This window comes from Mus caroli, unplaced genomic scaffold, assembly GCF_978045245.1.
Source record: "Mus caroli unplaced genomic scaffold, Mus_caroli_1 scaffold_17, whole genome shotgun sequence".
NCBI classification, from domain to species: domain Eukaryota; kingdom Metazoa; phylum Chordata; class Mammalia; order Rodentia; family Muridae; genus Mus; species Mus caroli.
The window spans coordinates 19,539,812-19,557,266 of record NW_028227272.1 but is presented as its reverse complement, the minus strand read 5'-3'; the positions used below and the strand labels follow the sequence as shown (position 1 = coordinate 19,557,266).

The window sequence follows — 17,455 nt, the reverse complement described above, 5'->3', positions numbered from 1 at the left end:
GCCTTGTGAACTGGGGAGGTACTGAGGGACAGATGTGAACTGAATCCTGCAGGACTGTCCTCTGGGATTGGACCAGAGCAATGTGGTGCTGGCATCGGTCAGGGAAAGAGATGGTTGTTGGCAGCTGCATCTTATCCTCAGGGAGATGCCACACTAATATAAAGCTGCTGTCATCTGGAAGGTCACTGGGCAGGGACAAAGGTGAATGAGAAAACACGTGGGGCAAGCACCAGCTATGCCAGTTCCCAGCACCATATGCCAGGAGCGGGGAAACCAGCCATATGGTCTACTGGGCAGGAGCCTGTCACATATATCACCACATAACACATAGGAGGAGCTCAAAAGTTATTTGTGGGGTGAATCAGTGCTGGAGAGAATAAGCGGCAGGTGACAGGTACCCAGACAGTGAAGGTGACTGACCTGGCCTATCTCAAATCATCATTCACCTTTGACTAAGAACTCTTGCCCAGATGTCAAACCCAAGGGACCCTCTTAGCTTGCCCATTTGTCTGATGGGGGAAGGTTTTTATTAGGCTAGACACAGTTTCTACATAACTACAACAGTCAATGACACTTTGGAATACACACATCCTTCTGCCTTTGCATACCAATTTTGAAGTTATACTCAATTTTTTTGTAACTTTGTAAAATCAGCTTTTTCAGTCTTCCAGGTTGATAATGCACTGTTATTAAGAAATAACGGTAATTTAGGGTAGTGGGATGCTCAGGGGACAAAGGGGCTTGCTGCACACATCTGGGATGCTAGTCTAGTCCTTGGAACCCAAATAAAGGTGGACGGAGAAACCTGATGCCACAGGTGTCCTCTGACCTCTACATGTATGTCATCAAACACATGTCTTCATCACACACACACACACACACACACACACACATACATACACACACACTAATACATTTTAAATTAAAAACAATAGTGACAAGCATTATAAGAACAATGGTGAATAAGATAGCAAGACATATAACATGCTTTTCTCTATGTCAGATATTGTACCTTAATTTCTATTATCTGATTTGGTCCTGACTGATGTGACAAAGTTCTAATAGTAACTTCTTGCCCAAATTTACACAGTAGTAAATATCCATACTTGGCAATGGGACTGTTATGAAATGAATAGGAATGGGAAATGCCTTCCCATGGGCGTGTGTGTTAGATGCTTGGTCCTCACCTGGCAGAGCTATTTTGGGGAGGTTTTAAAAACTTCTTAGGAGCTGAGTCTTAGCTTGGGGAGGTAGGTCACTGGGGGTATGCTTCTGAAGGCTCAGTCTGGTCCCTGGTTCCTTTGTCTGCTTCCTGTCTTCTAGGATGTGAGTAGCAGCTACCACATGTTCTGTCCTGGTTCACCATGGGCCCAGACTCTGAAACAGTGACATATTACTTTCCTCTCCCCTTTTAGATGTTTTCATGAGATTTTTGTTGTTGTTTCGTTACAGTGAGGACACTATAACTGAAAGAGTCCCAGGGTTCACGCAACAGCCACGCTTCTTCTCAATGCCTGTTTTCAGATCCAAGGGGCATCCCTCTCTAGTGCAACCCCTATTTTGAACAGCAGTGACAGAATATTGAACTGGGAGATGAGAGATGAGATCCTGGACTGAACTTTCCAAAATTTGCCAACAGTACACCTTTCATCAACAAGTCATCGTGAGCCTCATTGACAGCCACTATAAAACAGAGGTGACAATATCTACACAATGAGTGCCACCCCCATTGCAGCTGTTAAAAAAGTTAAATCATGTAGATGGCACCACTTTACAGAATAAAGAAGCTGCTGCTGCTTAAAGAATTGTCACTGTATCTCAGATCCGGGCAGATGGCTTCGTGGACCAGACTCAAGCTGTTACTAGAATTGATTGTGAAGGTCAGACTTGCTCCTACTGCTGTGAACCTGGCTCTGGATTTGTCTTTCCCACCCCATCATAGGAGTACTGTCTCAGTGAGGATCCCTGGAGAGGCCTGAGTCAAACTGCCCTGGAGACATTAGTACTTTAGAATGTCAGAGAGAGAGGCCAGGAGGAAGGAGAGTCCATCTTTTTCTTTAAGCAAGGCTGGAGAAGGTGCCGGCTCTGAAAGCCTGTCCCTCTCCTGACTCTAAACCCGAAGTGGTAGCTTCTTTCTGTTAGTAAAATGGGACACCCTAACCCTGGCTTTTGCACATTACCACGTGAGGCAGCTTCTCCAGATCCCTGGACCTGGAAACTTCAAGGAAACTATAGTCCATCCACCCATCCACTACCAGAGAGAGCCTGTATTGGTCCATAAAGACTCACAGGCTTTGGCCCTGTTCTTTGGGGGGGGGGGCAGCCTTCATCTGGGAGTAGACATAGATGCTACCCTCGAGGGATACTTGGTATGTTTGGATAGATTAGATTCTTTATATTCTGACCTCTCTATTTTCTTTTTCTACTTCAGGGGCCGGAAGAAGGGGGACTGTTTCCAGACTATTTTAGGTGAACTTGTTAAAGAATAAAAAAAATGAAAAGAAAGAAGAAAACGCGCGAGGAGACGTCACAGCTATTTTTAGCTGGCTCTCCTCTCCCTCTAGGCCATGGGCTCTATTTGGGAACCTGTGTCTTTGGTGGGCAGCCAACCTTGTGCTTTTTCACAGAGCAGTTGCTGGCAGAGGGCAGAGACACTTCTGGTCCTCCTCAGCGCATTCATGGTGACAGGCTAACCTCTGTTCTGGCTCAGTGCTCCTGGCCTCCAGTGGCTCAGCGGCTTTCTATCGTGCCAACACGATGCAGTCAGGACTTTGGCTCTGCCCTCAGGCTCAGGGACATCAGAACACAGCAACTTCTAGCAAATTAATGACTTTGTATGGCCACATGGTATGAAGAATCATTCATTATTCACTGGCCTGGGATCCCTTGCAAACTGTGATCGTATGACCTGCTACCTGCTCGGGGATCCTTGCTGCTAAATACAAACCCAGAAATTCATGAATGTTTCGTTCAAGCGGAAACGATTTCGGTTTTGAGATGGCTCATCAAAGAAACTGGGGTGGGGGGGGATAGGGAAGAACATGCATAGTCAATCGAATGGAAATGTACCAGGGACCAAACCCAGTAGATCTGAGACCCAACTCAGGAAGGGGCCAGCATTGGCAAGGAAGAGGCTCCATGTGGGAGGTGACAGGGACCGATGCAAGGAGTCACCAATTGGACGGTGCTGGGACCTGACACAGACAGTCTGGTTCAGAAACGGAGTTGCTGCAAGAATGAGGTCCTCGTCTCCAGTTCTAGTGAGAAGTTAGTGGGGTTTCGGGAAGCACAACAAAGAGCCACAGAATGAGAGCATACGAATAAATAGCAAACGCTGACTTTATTCCTACTGCTTTAGAAGCTGAGACAGTCAGATCCTCAGTGTCCTGTGAGGGCTTCCCGCTTCACAGGAATTACTTGCTGTCTGTGTGCTCTCGTGGGGAGAGAGGCCATCCCCTCATAAGCACACTCATCCCATTCTTGACAGATCTACTCTCGTGACTAACTTTCCAAAGCCCCAGCCTTCTGACCTTACACGTTGAATAGTTGTAACAAATGTTCAGTTATTAACAAGCAGTTTAGGTAATGATTTATTAGAAAAGAGAAAAAGTACACTGCATGCCTTATTTGCTTCCCGGCTACTCTGACAAACACCATGACTAAGAGAAACGTGGGAGAGGAAAGGATTTATTTGGTTTGCAGGTTACGCTGAAGTCAGAAATCCCGAATCTTGGAATGTGCCTTACAGGTATATTTACCCAAGTGCAAATAACACAGCCACAAAGGTGGTTTATAGTATTTGGTTTGTAGCACTGAACATATGAAAATAACATGAGTGTCCACCAATAGCAAAGCTGTGAAATAAGCTATGGAGAATCTGAGTTCTGATGTGGAAAAATAGCTAGGATATATTAACTACAAACAAGGCAAGAATTTTAAGGATACTCTAAAGCTTTGTTTTAAATGAGGAAGGGGAAGAAAATGGAAGAGGGCTTGAGAGACTGATGGCAGTGGCTGGCTGGAAGGGGACTTGAGAGACTGATGGCAATGAATGGCTGGAGTAGGGATGAGGACCATGCATATGTGAACTAAATGAAGCAAGCAGCTTGCTAAATATATTTACATATTTTAAATTTATGGTCTATGTAAACTATTAAAGATCCACAATTAAACTGAAAAGAGGAATAAAGAAGCTGAACAACCAAACCAGATGACCCTGCCCCACAAGTTTGCAGCGACGATCCTTCCTGTAATCAGGCGGCCTCTTCCCATCTCCCATGACAACTGTGGATCAAAACCACTGACCTCTGCAAACCACAGGCACAGATGGATGTCACACAGTCCCGACAGAAACAAATTAAATTATTTTGTAGGAAATAATAACGTAATTAAGAAAAAGGAGAACTGGAGGCAGGTCTTTGCAAGAGAAAAATTGTAAAATCATTAATTTTCACAAGCTAGAAGAGTGTTAATTAAATATCCTGTGGCTAAAGTGAAGTTTATTTTTTGAAAGAAAGTTGTCAAGAGGGACTAGGAAATTGTATTAAGCCACCACTATGATGTGAATCTGGGTGTTGTCTCCCAAAGATCCATAGATAAAGGCGTGTTCCCTGGGCTGTTGGTAGCAAAGCCCCTGTTGGCCTAGAGTGGTGACATGTTTGCAGCCCCAGCACCTGGGACAGGAATATCAGGATTTTAAGGTCCCTGTCTGAACAGTAAATCTGAGACAAGCATGGGGTACATGAAACTCCGTCTTAAATTCTACTCAAAAAGAAAAGGACAGAACCCTGTGGACTTTGTAGCAGTTGGCCTCTGGAAGGCCTTAAGGTCCTGAAGGGAATTATAGCCTCTGCCTTCTGGTTTAGACTGAGCGCTCCATCAGACAGGCATTCCTACCATGTGGTGTAAATGTTTCTGGAGGCCTAAACAAGCGTAACTACCTGATCTTGGCTTGAACTCAGAACCGTTAGCCAAAATAAACCTCTTTGCTTCATAAGTAGCATGTGTCAGGCATCCTATTGTAGTGATGGGAAGCCAATACATCAGCAGTCTCGTGAAGCACACTGTATGATACCCTCTTGGTATCTTTCCACCTCACGGTGAGCTTCAGTTATGTCTCTAGCTCTTTCTCTATGCCTTAACCTCACAATCCTCTACCAACATCCCCAGATATCTCAGAGTCCCTCCCACACATAGCTAAGCCCAGTGAAGTAATGCCTGGGATTTACAGCCTCATTTTCCATGGATTCAGTAACCTGTAGTCAATTGGCCCAAAAGTATTAAGTACAAAATTCCAGAAACAACAAATTCATAAGTCATAACTTAGAAACTATGAGAACTACTACAAATTTTAAAATGATAATTAAAAAGAGTGGTGAGGCATCATAATGAACACCTGCAGACTCAGCGCCTGAAGGCCGAGGCAGAAGGACTTTGAGTTCTTGACCAACCTGTGCTACCTCATGAGTTCTAGGCCAGCCTGGGCTACCTCATGAGTTCTAGGCCAGCTTGGGCTACAGGGTGAGATTTTCCTCAAAGAATAAAGGACAAAAGAAAGGGGGAAGTCAATTAGCATGTACGTAGCTCCATGAGCCTCCCCCACCAGACTCTGTCCCTCCCAGGACGTGATCATCTTTGTCCAGCACATCCACCCTCCGTGTGTCAGCAACCTGTCAGGCACTCTGCAGCCTGCTCAGCTGCCAAAATGACAACCTGAGCAGCTGAGTGTCTATGTTGGGTAACCTTTATTTTATCCTTAATAATTACCCAAGGTGCAATAATAATAATGATAGCAATTTGGAAGTGTTTCCTAAAGTAAAAAAGACGAAAGTTCTCTGCGTTATGGGTTTGGTGTTATTTGTGGATCCAGGAACATGTCCTCTGCAGGTTAGGAAAACTACTGAACACATCTCACAAGTCAGTTCTCCGTGCAATGTAAGCAGGGTCATTTCTTCTCCCCTCTTCCTTTGCACCGTCAATTCTAAAATCTCATAGATCTCTGTTGCTTTCATGTCTTGTTGAGTCTCTTCTTCCTCTTTTTACATGTCACTACCACCATGACCACCAGTCCCTTCTAACTGACCCCTGTGTTATAGGAATCACTACTATGTTGTCTTTCTGCCTCCAGCCTGTCCAGTCCATCCCTCATATCCATTCCCCATATACATCATCTAATTAGTGCCCCATGACTCCTTTACAAGGTAAATACATGGGTTAGAGAGATGGCTCAGGGGTTAAGAGTAAATATTTCTCTTGTAGTAGACAAAAGTTTGGATCCTACCACCCACCAGGCAGATCATAATTGCCTATTACTTCAGCTCCAGGGGATCCTGTGTCCTCTTCTGGCCTCCATGTGTACTTGCATTCATGTGCACATACTCCCACATAAATGCATACACACACAATTAAAAGTCATTACTTAAAAATAAACAAACAGATCTGGGTAGCTGTGTTGTGCTTGTGAGCCTCATGGGGCCAAAGGGCATGAGCTCCCATAACCAGCAAGAGATCAAGGCCACAGCTCCAAGAAGGTCCGGGCCTGCTGTGCTTATGTCTGACAGAGCTGGGCAAGACAAAGTGACAACCCTTCCAACTGCCACACAATCACAAGTTTTGGCTGCTCTGGAGAACACATCAAATAGTCAGAGTCCAGGCAAAAAAAGCACATCTATGGGGTTGAAGCAGGAACTTAGTGACTGAGCTACGACCCTCTGACACAAGGTTCTACAGGTCCATTTAGGGACTGTAGACTCTAATGACAGCCTATATCAATGTAACATACCCATGTTCCTACTGACTACCCTTTCAAACCACTAACAAGAATTTATATTTATAACAAGAATTTATCATCCAATATTAGCAGTAATGGCAGCATTTGTCTTTATAGTCTAACCATAGTCTCCTGGCTTAACTCTTTCTGCTATGGGACCCTAACACACACCAGAGATTGTATGTATGCATAAACAGAGGTAAGCACAAAGCATCGTCTGGGAAATAGACTCAGGAGTATGCCAGGTCATGTGACCTTGAAGTCAAAGAAGCCTGCCTCTCAGCTGAGTAAACTTTACATGGGATGCCACTCCTCTATCAAGCTTTATCTTTGTATATTTGAATTTTGTTTACCTTCCTCCATTCATTCACAAATTCATATTCAGGTTCTTACAGCTCTGGGCAATGACTGCTTTTGGAAACTGTATAGCAGTGTGAGAGTTGTTGTCTAACAGTAGCAATCAAAACAAAATACATGATCATGAGTATTAAGCACCAGTATCTTAACTCACACTTGGCTATGAGGCTGAGCCATCACCACTTGACCATGCTTATGAAGTCTTCTGACAGGGAGGAAGATGGATACCCAACTGTCGTATCAAAGGAAGCAGCATCATTCTGATAGCATGCACCCCCTGTGGGAAGTTACATGATGACTTCATGCTCATAACTGATGTGGTTGGAGAGTTGGTATTGGGCCTATTGCATTGGCAGAACAGAAAGTGTGATGTATTTTGTGCACACCAGTAGAGGAGTGTGCTGCTCCTCCTTCTGCAGAGAATAGAAACATCCTTTGGATTCCAGCATAGGGCCTCCAAACACGTCATCATTTTCATTTACATTGTTGAGGGCTTCTAATACACTGCTTAACTGTTCATTCTCACACTGAATAAATTCTGCACACTGTCTCATAGACAAAAATGATCAGCTAATTGTTCTGCTATTAACTGATTATCTTTTCCACTCAGGTTGCATAACAGGACTGTAAATCTAGTTCTGTACCTTCCTGCTGGAGCTTTGTAATCTTTCATATACTGTAATTCAAATTCCTTACTGTAGTCTCTAGAAGAGAGTGAGTAGACATTCCAGCATCCCCAGCACGCTTCCAGGTCAGCCTCATTATCCTGAGATCTAGCTGGGCACCCCCCACTCCCACATTCTAGTTTGGATGATAAATTATCTGGTTTACCTAACTCTAAGTTTTCCAACAACCTGACTCTTGCCTAGCTCTCCAGTTTCACCTCCCAGTACTTAGTCAGAACACTAGAGATATCACTACTGTTTCTCAACAGAAAAATAAAAAAAAAGATCCAGTAATACTAAACTCCAGATCACTCAGCTCACATATGCCAAACTTCTCATCTTCAGACTCATTCTCCTACAGCCTGTGTTCATCAGGCTTTCAGTTACTATAACAAAAAGAAACCAAGTAAGAGAGTTCCTTGTCTCTCAGTTTCAGGAGCTCCAGTCCATAGCTGTTTGGCTGTGTTACCTTTGAGCCTGTGAGACATTACATCACAGCAGAAGCATATGACAAGAGACTACTCATGTCAAGACAAACAGATGAAGAGAGTGGAAGAGAAGGAAGTGCATTCCCTTTACTCCCTCAAGGACACACCCCCCAAATGGCCTAACTTCCTTCCATTAGGTCCCACATCTTAAAGGTTCTGCGTCCTCCCAATGGTCTGCAACTGGAGGACAAGCAACTTTTTGGATTATCATCCCTCCAAGGGAAGTGGGGACATAGAAGCTCTGCCAGAGACTTACATTGGAGGTCAGACACTGTATTAGTTTGGGTTTCATTGCTGTGAAGAGACACATGACCAAGGCAACTCTTATAAAAGACAACATTTAATTGAGGGTGGCTTACATTTCAGAGGTACTGTCCATTATCATTACGGTAGGGAGCATGGCAGCCTATGCTCCTACATGGTTTGGGAGAAGGAGATGAAAGTTCTATATCTTGATCTGAAGGCAGCCAGAAGGAGACTCTCTTTTCCACACTGGGTGTGGAACTTGAGCACTAGGAGCCCACAAAGCCAGCCTACACAGTAACACACCTCCTCTAACAAAGCCTTCCCCCATAAGGCCACACCTACTAATAGCGCCACCTCCTATGAGTCAAGCATATTCAAACCACCACAGGTATCCTAGATTGATTATTGAACGATGCGTCCTGGGAGAGACAAGACACCAACCAGGAACTCTCAGCAGCCTCCTCTACCTTGCCCTCCCAACCCCCAGGAGAAGCAACCACCAAGTCCAACTTGGCAGTCCATTCTGAAGAGACGTTGCAGAGCACGAGGCCAGGTACTGTGAGATGATTCATTGCTTGGAATCATGAGGAACTTGGGGAGCAGGAGAAAGCTGGAGGAGCTGGTACCCACTTTACCCCATCTTGATTTTCTTTGCCTTGTGTTCACCAGTGTGTTTAGGGAATTTACGATTGCTGCCACGGAGATAACCTGAATGGTGGAAGAAGCAGATCACACGGTCTAACGAGAGATTAGCATCCTTCACTCTTGCTTTCCAGCTCTGTGACCTTGGCCTTCCTACTGAATGTCCACCCCTCTCCTACAGCCGTTGCTTCCTCCCTACCCACCTGGCATTCGCCGTGCCTTTTGAGAAACACATACTTGAAAGCATTCTTGGCAATGTACTCTGCAAGCACACTGTGTTGTGACATCATTGTTTGCTTAATTAATTTGCATTCCCCTAGCCCTACCAGCCAGTGAGGTAATGGGGCTCACTACCTGCTACCCTTGCAACTCAAGCTGTGTTTTTGCACCTGTAAAGGTTCCTCTCAGGATTTCTCACACCCCTAGGGCCATGTGCTAGGTATCCATGCAATCAAACTCCACAGGCCCAGTTTCACAGGTGTTCTCCTGGACCAGCCTCTTTGCCCTCTTGATCCAGGGTTTTTTGAAAAGAAAAAAAAATCTCTGCCAGTCCCAGCAGAGATCTTGGCCCACTGTGTGCTCATGGAGGCCTCTCTCCTTTCTGTGTATTGGGAGGTCGATCAACCTATTTGATTCCATCCATATTGGGAATTGTAAGGGAAAGGCATGTGCTGGCATGAGATAGGTATTCAACTACGCATCATTTAAATCTGGATACAAATTGTAGGAGCTGCAAATAATTAAATGCATCCCGAACAACTGTCTTTTTTAAAAAAATGTATATTTTTTCACGGTTTTGGAAGAAGTCCAAAGTCTGCATGGTGAGGACCTTCTGACTGTCCTGTCCAAGGCAAGAGGCAGAATGGTAAGAGAGAATACTGACAGCATCAAGCCCACGTATAATTGGCACGGACCCACTCATGAGGGTAGAGCCTGCTTACTTAAACACCTCCCACTGAGCCCCATCTTCAAACACTGCTAATGCTGTGTATTCCAGTCCCAACCATAGCAGCTGCTCAATCAGGAGAGAAAGAAAAAAAGTGGGTGCCAGGGAATGGGCAAAGAAGCAACAAGAAGAGATCATTGTCCAGGAGTAAACAGTCTAAGGAAAAAGTAAATGCAGGGACTCAGATGAGATCCCAGGTCTCTGTCACTCCCAGGACTCTGCTGTTCTGCTTCCTGTTCAGAGTGGAGTTCTCTTGCTCAACAAGAAGAGAGGGGATGTTGATGCCCACAGACCACCTTCATTCCATCCCTCTAATCACCCACATGTGCTTCCAGGGCAAGAGTCCAACCCAGCCAGCAGCACATGCTTTCCTATGAGTCTGTCTCTACAACAGGAAGGTCAGGTTAAATCAACTGGGCATAAGCCCTTTGCTTGTGCCCAGAGGCTGGAATGTTGCAATGGACCATTCTAGTAGAGATACGAGTGCAGGGCTGGGAGCTGTTCTGAGAATAAGAAGGTGTTGTCCACAGAAGCAAGAGATGAAGATGGAGCCAACCAAAGCATCTTATGTCCCCCAGTGCAAGAGGACTAAGGAGACTGCACGTGAAGAGTCAGAGGCATCGTTTTCTATTATGGTGTTTAAGATATCCATTGACACAATGAACGGAGCAGGGGTGATGGACAGAGTCACACAGGTTACTCATGAAGCTACATCCATTACAAAACTCTGGTCACAGTGATCAGAATGCAGCAGGACACATGCAAGGGTGTTCTTTATAAAAGCCTAGAAAACATAACCATCATTGAAAGGTCAGGAAAGAGATGGGAGACAGACTTAGGGCTCTCCAGAAATTCATATCACCCCCCACCACACCCCTGGGAGAGGCAGCATGCAGAGGATCAAGAAGGAAATCCCACAAGAGGACTAGACACTGGATCCTGACCTTGGGGAGGAACAAGATGTTTCTAGTGCCCAGCAGAGAGCAGGGTAACACCGGGATTTGAGATGGTGACAGAGGAAGTGGGGATGGAAACAGTGAAGAGGAACTTCATGGGAGAGAGGACAAAAGGTGTTCTTGTCAGTTTCTGATAACAGAGGAAGATAACAAAACGAAACCAAAGATTCTCCTTGGGGACAGACAGATGTCTGAGAGTGTCTATGGGAGGCTGGAAAGGACCAGTGTGCCCTTTAACACATAGTTTTGGCCATGTACACTCCCAGGACAAAAAGATGCTGATGTCTGAAATGCAGAAACAGTGGCCATTCTCATGACATCTGCTTCTGTTTCTGTTCATAGTAGAACTACGTTTTCTAAAAATAATTTGTACCTTTCTTCTATCTCCATAAATGCACATCCACAACCAGTGACAGGAGGAGATAGACAGGCAGATAGATAGATAGATAGATAGATAGATAGATAGATAGATAGATAGTGTAGTGGCTATTCCTGGTTGTCAACTTGACTATATTTGGAATGAACTACAATCCAGAATTGGAAGGCTCACCAGTGACCCTTATCTGGAGGCTTGGAGATCCTTATCTGGATCTTGGTATGGAGATCTTGAGCCATAGTGGCTATGGATTCCAGAAGATTAAATCTCCAAGTTTAAAGAGATTTAATCTGGGCTACACCTTTCATCTGGGATTAAAGGTGTGGTGGAACACACCTTCTGCTGGAGACAATATAAGGACATTGGAAGAAGGGAGTCTAGCTCTTGCTCCTTCGCCTGTTTGCTGTGTGAGACTGAGTAACTGCTAGATCCTTGGACTTCCATTCACAGCTGCGACTGAACCATTGTTGGGAATTGGGCTACCGACTGTAAGTCATCAATAAATTCTTTTACTATATAGAGACTATCCATAAGTTCTGTGACTCTAGAGAACCCTGACTAATACAGATAGATAGATAGATAGATAGATAGATAGATAGATAGATAAATAGATAGATAGATAGAGGTAGGTAGATATAGATGATAGATAGATATAGAAAGATGATAGATGACAGATGGAGGTAGATGATAGAGATAGATTAGCAATAGAGATAGGCAGATGATCTAGACAGATGATAGATAGATAGATAGATAGATAGATAGATAGATAGATAGATAAGAGATGGAGATAGATGATAAAGATAGAGGATAGAGGGTAAATGGATAGATAGATATAGATGATAGATATATGAATAGATATAGATGATAGGTAGGTAGATAAATAGGTAGATAGATGACAGATAGACAGACAAATAGGTGGATGACAGATAGATAAATAGGTAGATAGATAGATAGATAGATGGGTGGATAGCCTCCAACAACTAGATTCTTCATTCCTCTCACCTCCCTCTCTACTTCTGTCAGAGAATTCAGCCAGGCTCTAGCTTTGCCGTCATCCTTGGATTACCACTCTATATTTAGAACATAATATTAAAAACGTGTTTGTTAGCTGAAATTCAAATCATTTGGGCACCTGCTTTTTGTTTTGCTTTTCGCTTCTGTGCATGAACTAAATCTGAAATTGCACCCCTCTCACTCCCACCCTCCCTCTGGGCGGGCAGACAATGGCAAAGACTCTTAGCAGGGGATGCAGCCAGGGGCCCTCTGTATCTGTGAGTGCTGCATCTTCAATCAACCACAGTTGAAAATAATTTTCTTAAATTACATCTGCACCAACCATGTACAGACTTCTTTTCTTGTCATTATTCCTTAAACAATGCAGTATAGCAGCTGTTATGCAGTGGGTTGTGACCAGCATTTTAAAAGATCAAATGGGATAGAACAGACGTGTTAGAATGCATTACCCATAAGGATGCGTATTGTTTCATGACATTTTACATATCATTGGCCTTGAATTCAGTTTTGTAAGGAATCTGGAGATGATTTAAAGTACTCAGGAAGATGTACATAGGTTACAAATAACACACCTTATACAATAAGGGTCTTTAGCATCCTCAGACTGGGACACCATGTTAGATCCTGGAACTAGTGTCCCACAGACAGCAAGGGACAACTGGAACTCAAGGCCTGGGAAGTTCCAGGTGGCAAGAAGGGGGCAGCTACTGCTCCCACCCTGAGCCTTCTCAATGCACTTGGACGTTTCTCACCTATTCTAGCCCACCCACTCACCTGGGTCGCTGGGGTAACGGGGAAGCTCCCAGAACTGTTTTAGCTGTATCACTTAAGAACTGTGAGGAGACAGGCCTTTGCTGAACTCGTGGTGATGAAACCCACAGCTGCTCTTCCTGAGCTAATGACTGCACGTTGTGAACCCTCAGGATTCCCCAGTCAAGCCATCGTTCCTGTCAGTGGATGCCTCACCACCGCCTCCTACTTCCTCCCACAGTTCCCTCCCGGCTTTTCTCTGAGCCCTTCAGATGGTTGTTGTAGCTTTCCTTTGGGCACACTCCAAGTTGTTGTGGCTTTCCAGAGGTGAACAGTGTACCTCTAAACCCAACACCAGGCAGGACACCTGAAGGAGAGTGTCTAGGCTCCAGTGCCGGGAGCAGGCGTGGGGCGGGCTGGGATGGGGGGATTTCCTAGATGAAGGCATTCCTTCCCTGTGCTAGTGATGGTTGGTTTTAATGTCAACTTGTTACAAATTAGAAACAGCTGAGCAGGGAGCCTCAGCTGAAGAAGTGTTCTGATTGCCTTAATTGATGCGGGAAGAACCCTCAAGTGTGGGCGGCACCTTCTGGTAGCAGCCCAGATTTTAAAATGGGGCGCGCGGTGGGGGTGGGGGTGGGACTGGCAAAAGGAAAATAATTTTCCTTCTCCCACTTGGCCTCCCTCTCGGAGACACTTGATTTCCCTCTTTTGTGCTGCAACTGATTCCTTTGCTCCTATCAGAACCAAGATTTCCAGACTTCCATCGCTGACTAAAGACCAGGTGCTGTTTGGGACCCTGCCGGGTCTGCAGTCTATTAAGCCTACAGAGGTATCCAGGCCGCATACAGAGTAGATGCTTGTAATCAGTTTGCTTTGACTGATACAGCTACTGTGGGACAGTCCAACTGCTAAGAAACTCAGGCTCAAGGACTGACCAGCCTTCTCCTCCCCACCCCCATCCATCGTGGTCCCTGCTTCAGTTCCTGCCTCCAGGTTCCTGTTTAAGCTTCTGTCCTAGCTGCTCCTGTGAGATGTAATCAACCCTTTCCTCCCCAGTTGATAATGGGCATGGTGCTTTATCTCAGCAACAAAAAGCAAACTAAAATGACCATCTCAACGTGTCCAATCCCTCCTCTACCATCTGTTTTCTCTGTTGCCCGGAATACTTTATTTAAATTTCATCTGTTCTCCCCTTAATCAAATACCCACTGATCAGAGTTGATGGATAGAGACCATTTCCTGGGTATCCATGCCGTCCATATAAACATTTTGTACATTTGCCTGGACAGTTTCCCATTTCCTTCTTAAGACGAATTTTTCCCATTCACAGCTAACAAAATAAGAATTGATCCCATGAAAAAACAAATCAAGGAGATGCTGTTTACAGGGGTTTAATAAAATGAACGAAGTCGCTCACTCTTGGGAAATGCGTCAGGAAGAAGCACCTAGTCAGAGTGAGGCCACTGGGGATGGATGCTTTTCAGGAGCCAATTAGAGGACCAAATGGTTGTCACTAAACGGTCCTTTTGGAAGGGTAGGTAGATCTGGGGATCAGAGACACTTTGATTACTTTGCTTTTCGGAGGAGAAGGGTATGCAAAAGTGAGAAGCCTTACAAGGTGAATAAAAAGTACAATGGGGAACAGGAAGATGTCTAGAAAGAGAAAGAACAATCTGGGAAACCAAACATCTCTTTCCGGACCTCCAGCTACACCATGCTTCAGACTTCATACAAATGGGACGTGGTTAGGAGACACACGTGTGAACATCAGCATAGGATATATGAAGTAAAAGCTTTCTTGAGCCTTCTCTGTGGACTCTAGAGAAATGGCCTACGTTGCTCCCTCATATGCTCGTAACAGAGGCATCTTCATGCTATAAGTGGGATGTCCACAGATTGAAGAAGACAGGACAGAATTAAAGTACTGACGGGTGGCTTATGTGCACCTCACCTTTGGCAATCACTCGAAATATTACAGTGAGAGACTTCACACAGTTATTAAAAATAATGTCTCAGGTTTTCCACGCTACCTGGGGACAGGTCCATACTGTGTTGTTCTTGATTCCTATCGTAACTTAAAGGGAAACTTACACAATATCCGGAGCCCTTGACGCCCTGCAGATGAAGAAGGAGGATGTCCTCAAATTCCTTGCTGCAGGAACCCACTTAGGCGGCACCACCTTGACTTGCAGATGGAGCAGTACATCTACAAAGGGGAAAGTGATGGTATCTACATCATAAAGCTGAAGAGGGCCTGGGAGAAGCTGCTGCTTGCAGCCTGAGCTATTGTTGCCATTGAGAACCCTGCTGACATCAGCGTTGTCTCCTCCAGGAACACTAGCCAGTGAGCTGTGCTGAAGTTTGCTGCTGCCACAGAGCCACTCCAATTGCTGGCAGCTTCACACCTAGGGCCTTCACTAACCTGATCCAAGCAGTCTTCAGGGAGCCACGGCTTCTACTGGTGACCGATCCCAGGGCTGACCACCAGCAACTCACAGAGGACTCTTATGTCAACCTGCCCACCATTGTTATGTGTAACACAGATTCTCCCCTGCACTGGGTGGACATTGCCATCTCATGCAACAACACGGGAACTCACTCAGTCTGAAGTGGTGGATGATGGCGAGGGAAGTACTCTGCATGCAAGGTATTATCTCCCGTGAGCACGCATGGGAGGTCATGCCTGATCTTTACTTCTACAGAGACCTAGAGGAGACTGAGAAGGGGGAGCAGGCTGCTGCTGAGAAGGCTGTGACCAAAGAGGAATTCCAGGGTAAATGGACTCCACCAGCTCCTGAGTTCACTGCTGCTCAGCCTGAGGTGGCCGACTGGTCTGAGGCTGTGCAGGTACCCTCTGTGCCCATCCAGCAGTTCCCCACAGAAGACTGGAGTGCACAGTCAGCCACTGAAGACTGGGCAGCTGCTCCCACAGCTCAGGCCACTGAGTGAGTTGGAGCCACCACTGAGTGGTCCTGAGCTGCTGTACAGACATCTGAGCAAAGGGAAAAAAGATGGAAGGAAAATAAAGTTCCTAAAAAATAATAAAAATAAAAATAATGTCTCCGGAGCTGGGCATAGCAAGGGTGTCAGCCATTGTCTAGGCAATTGCCAAGTTTGTTCTCTGGCACAGTGAAGAACTGAATGACCAGAAAAGACAGAAGACCAAGCCTCAGAGGAAAGAAAAGTGACAACTTAATACATTCTTGATGAGGGAAATCCAAAGCTGAAATTCCATTAAACAGTCGCTTACTTGGTCATTTTACAGGGTCCTTGGGTCCTCCCTTTTCCCTTGTTGGTTCTGTGTAGATACTTGTCCTTGTGCCTTCCTGATGTTTCTCCTTGCAGAGACTCCTGGGAACTAGAAGCCGTCATCTCAGGGAGCTTGCCTTAGCTTCCCCTGCCTCCCTGTGTTCCTCTATGTTCCTCTAACTGTGCTTCATGGAGAGATAGACGGTTGAGTCAGTAAAGTTCTTGTTGTGCAAGCATGTGGGCCTGAGTTCGTATCCCCAGCACCCATGTAAACAATGCTAGGAGTGTTAAACAACTACAAAACACTCAATAAACAATCTGGCCAAAATCAACCTTGAAGCTGCAAACCGATGCTTGCTCTTACGGTTTCAAAATTCTGCAACTCTTTAGTGTCTTACCGAGAAAGGAACAGCTTGATTGCAAAGGAGAAAATAGATACGCAATGAAGTTATCTCCAACGTCCTAAAGGCTTAGGACTTCTAAAAAGTGGATCTATCAGCATTCCACATCAGATTTAAAGCACCAAACGCCCGTGAGACAGCAAAGATGGCTGAATCTAGTGGTCAAACAGCGATGGAGTGCTGATCGATTCCCCGTAGATAAAGCTGGCGGTAAGGAGCAATCGAATGCTGAGTCGTGGAGGCAGGAATGCTGAAACTAAGCCACAGCATTTGCCTCCCATCATTAGTTGCGCATCAGAATTGGTTTGGTACAGGCAATAGTTTTTTTGGTTTTGGGGTGTTTTTTTTTGTTTTTGTTTTTGTTTTTGTTTTTGTTTTTGTTTTTGTTTTTGTCTTCAAGGGAGGGAGGCTGATTAAACCTAATCAGTGCTGGTTAAGCCTTAATTAGGGAGTGGCGATCACTTAAAACTGACCCAGGGGAAAGAGGGAGACTAGTTGGTAAGTGGAGGTACCTACCCCAGAAGTTCTGGTGACCCTTTGTAGACATTCAGTAATTCAGGCAAAGTCATGGGGCAACTCTACAATTTAGAGCT

The 17,455-nt window shown here is 45.1% G+C and overlaps 1 pseudogene; it reads left to right on the top strand.

Moving 5' to 3' along the window:
- Nucleotides 1-3,160: 3,160 nt before the first annotated feature.
- LOC110312039 (small ribosomal subunit protein uS2 pseudogene) lies at nt 3,161-16,188 on the top strand (annotated as a pseudogene).
- Nucleotides 16,189-17,455: the final 1,267 nt, after the last annotated feature.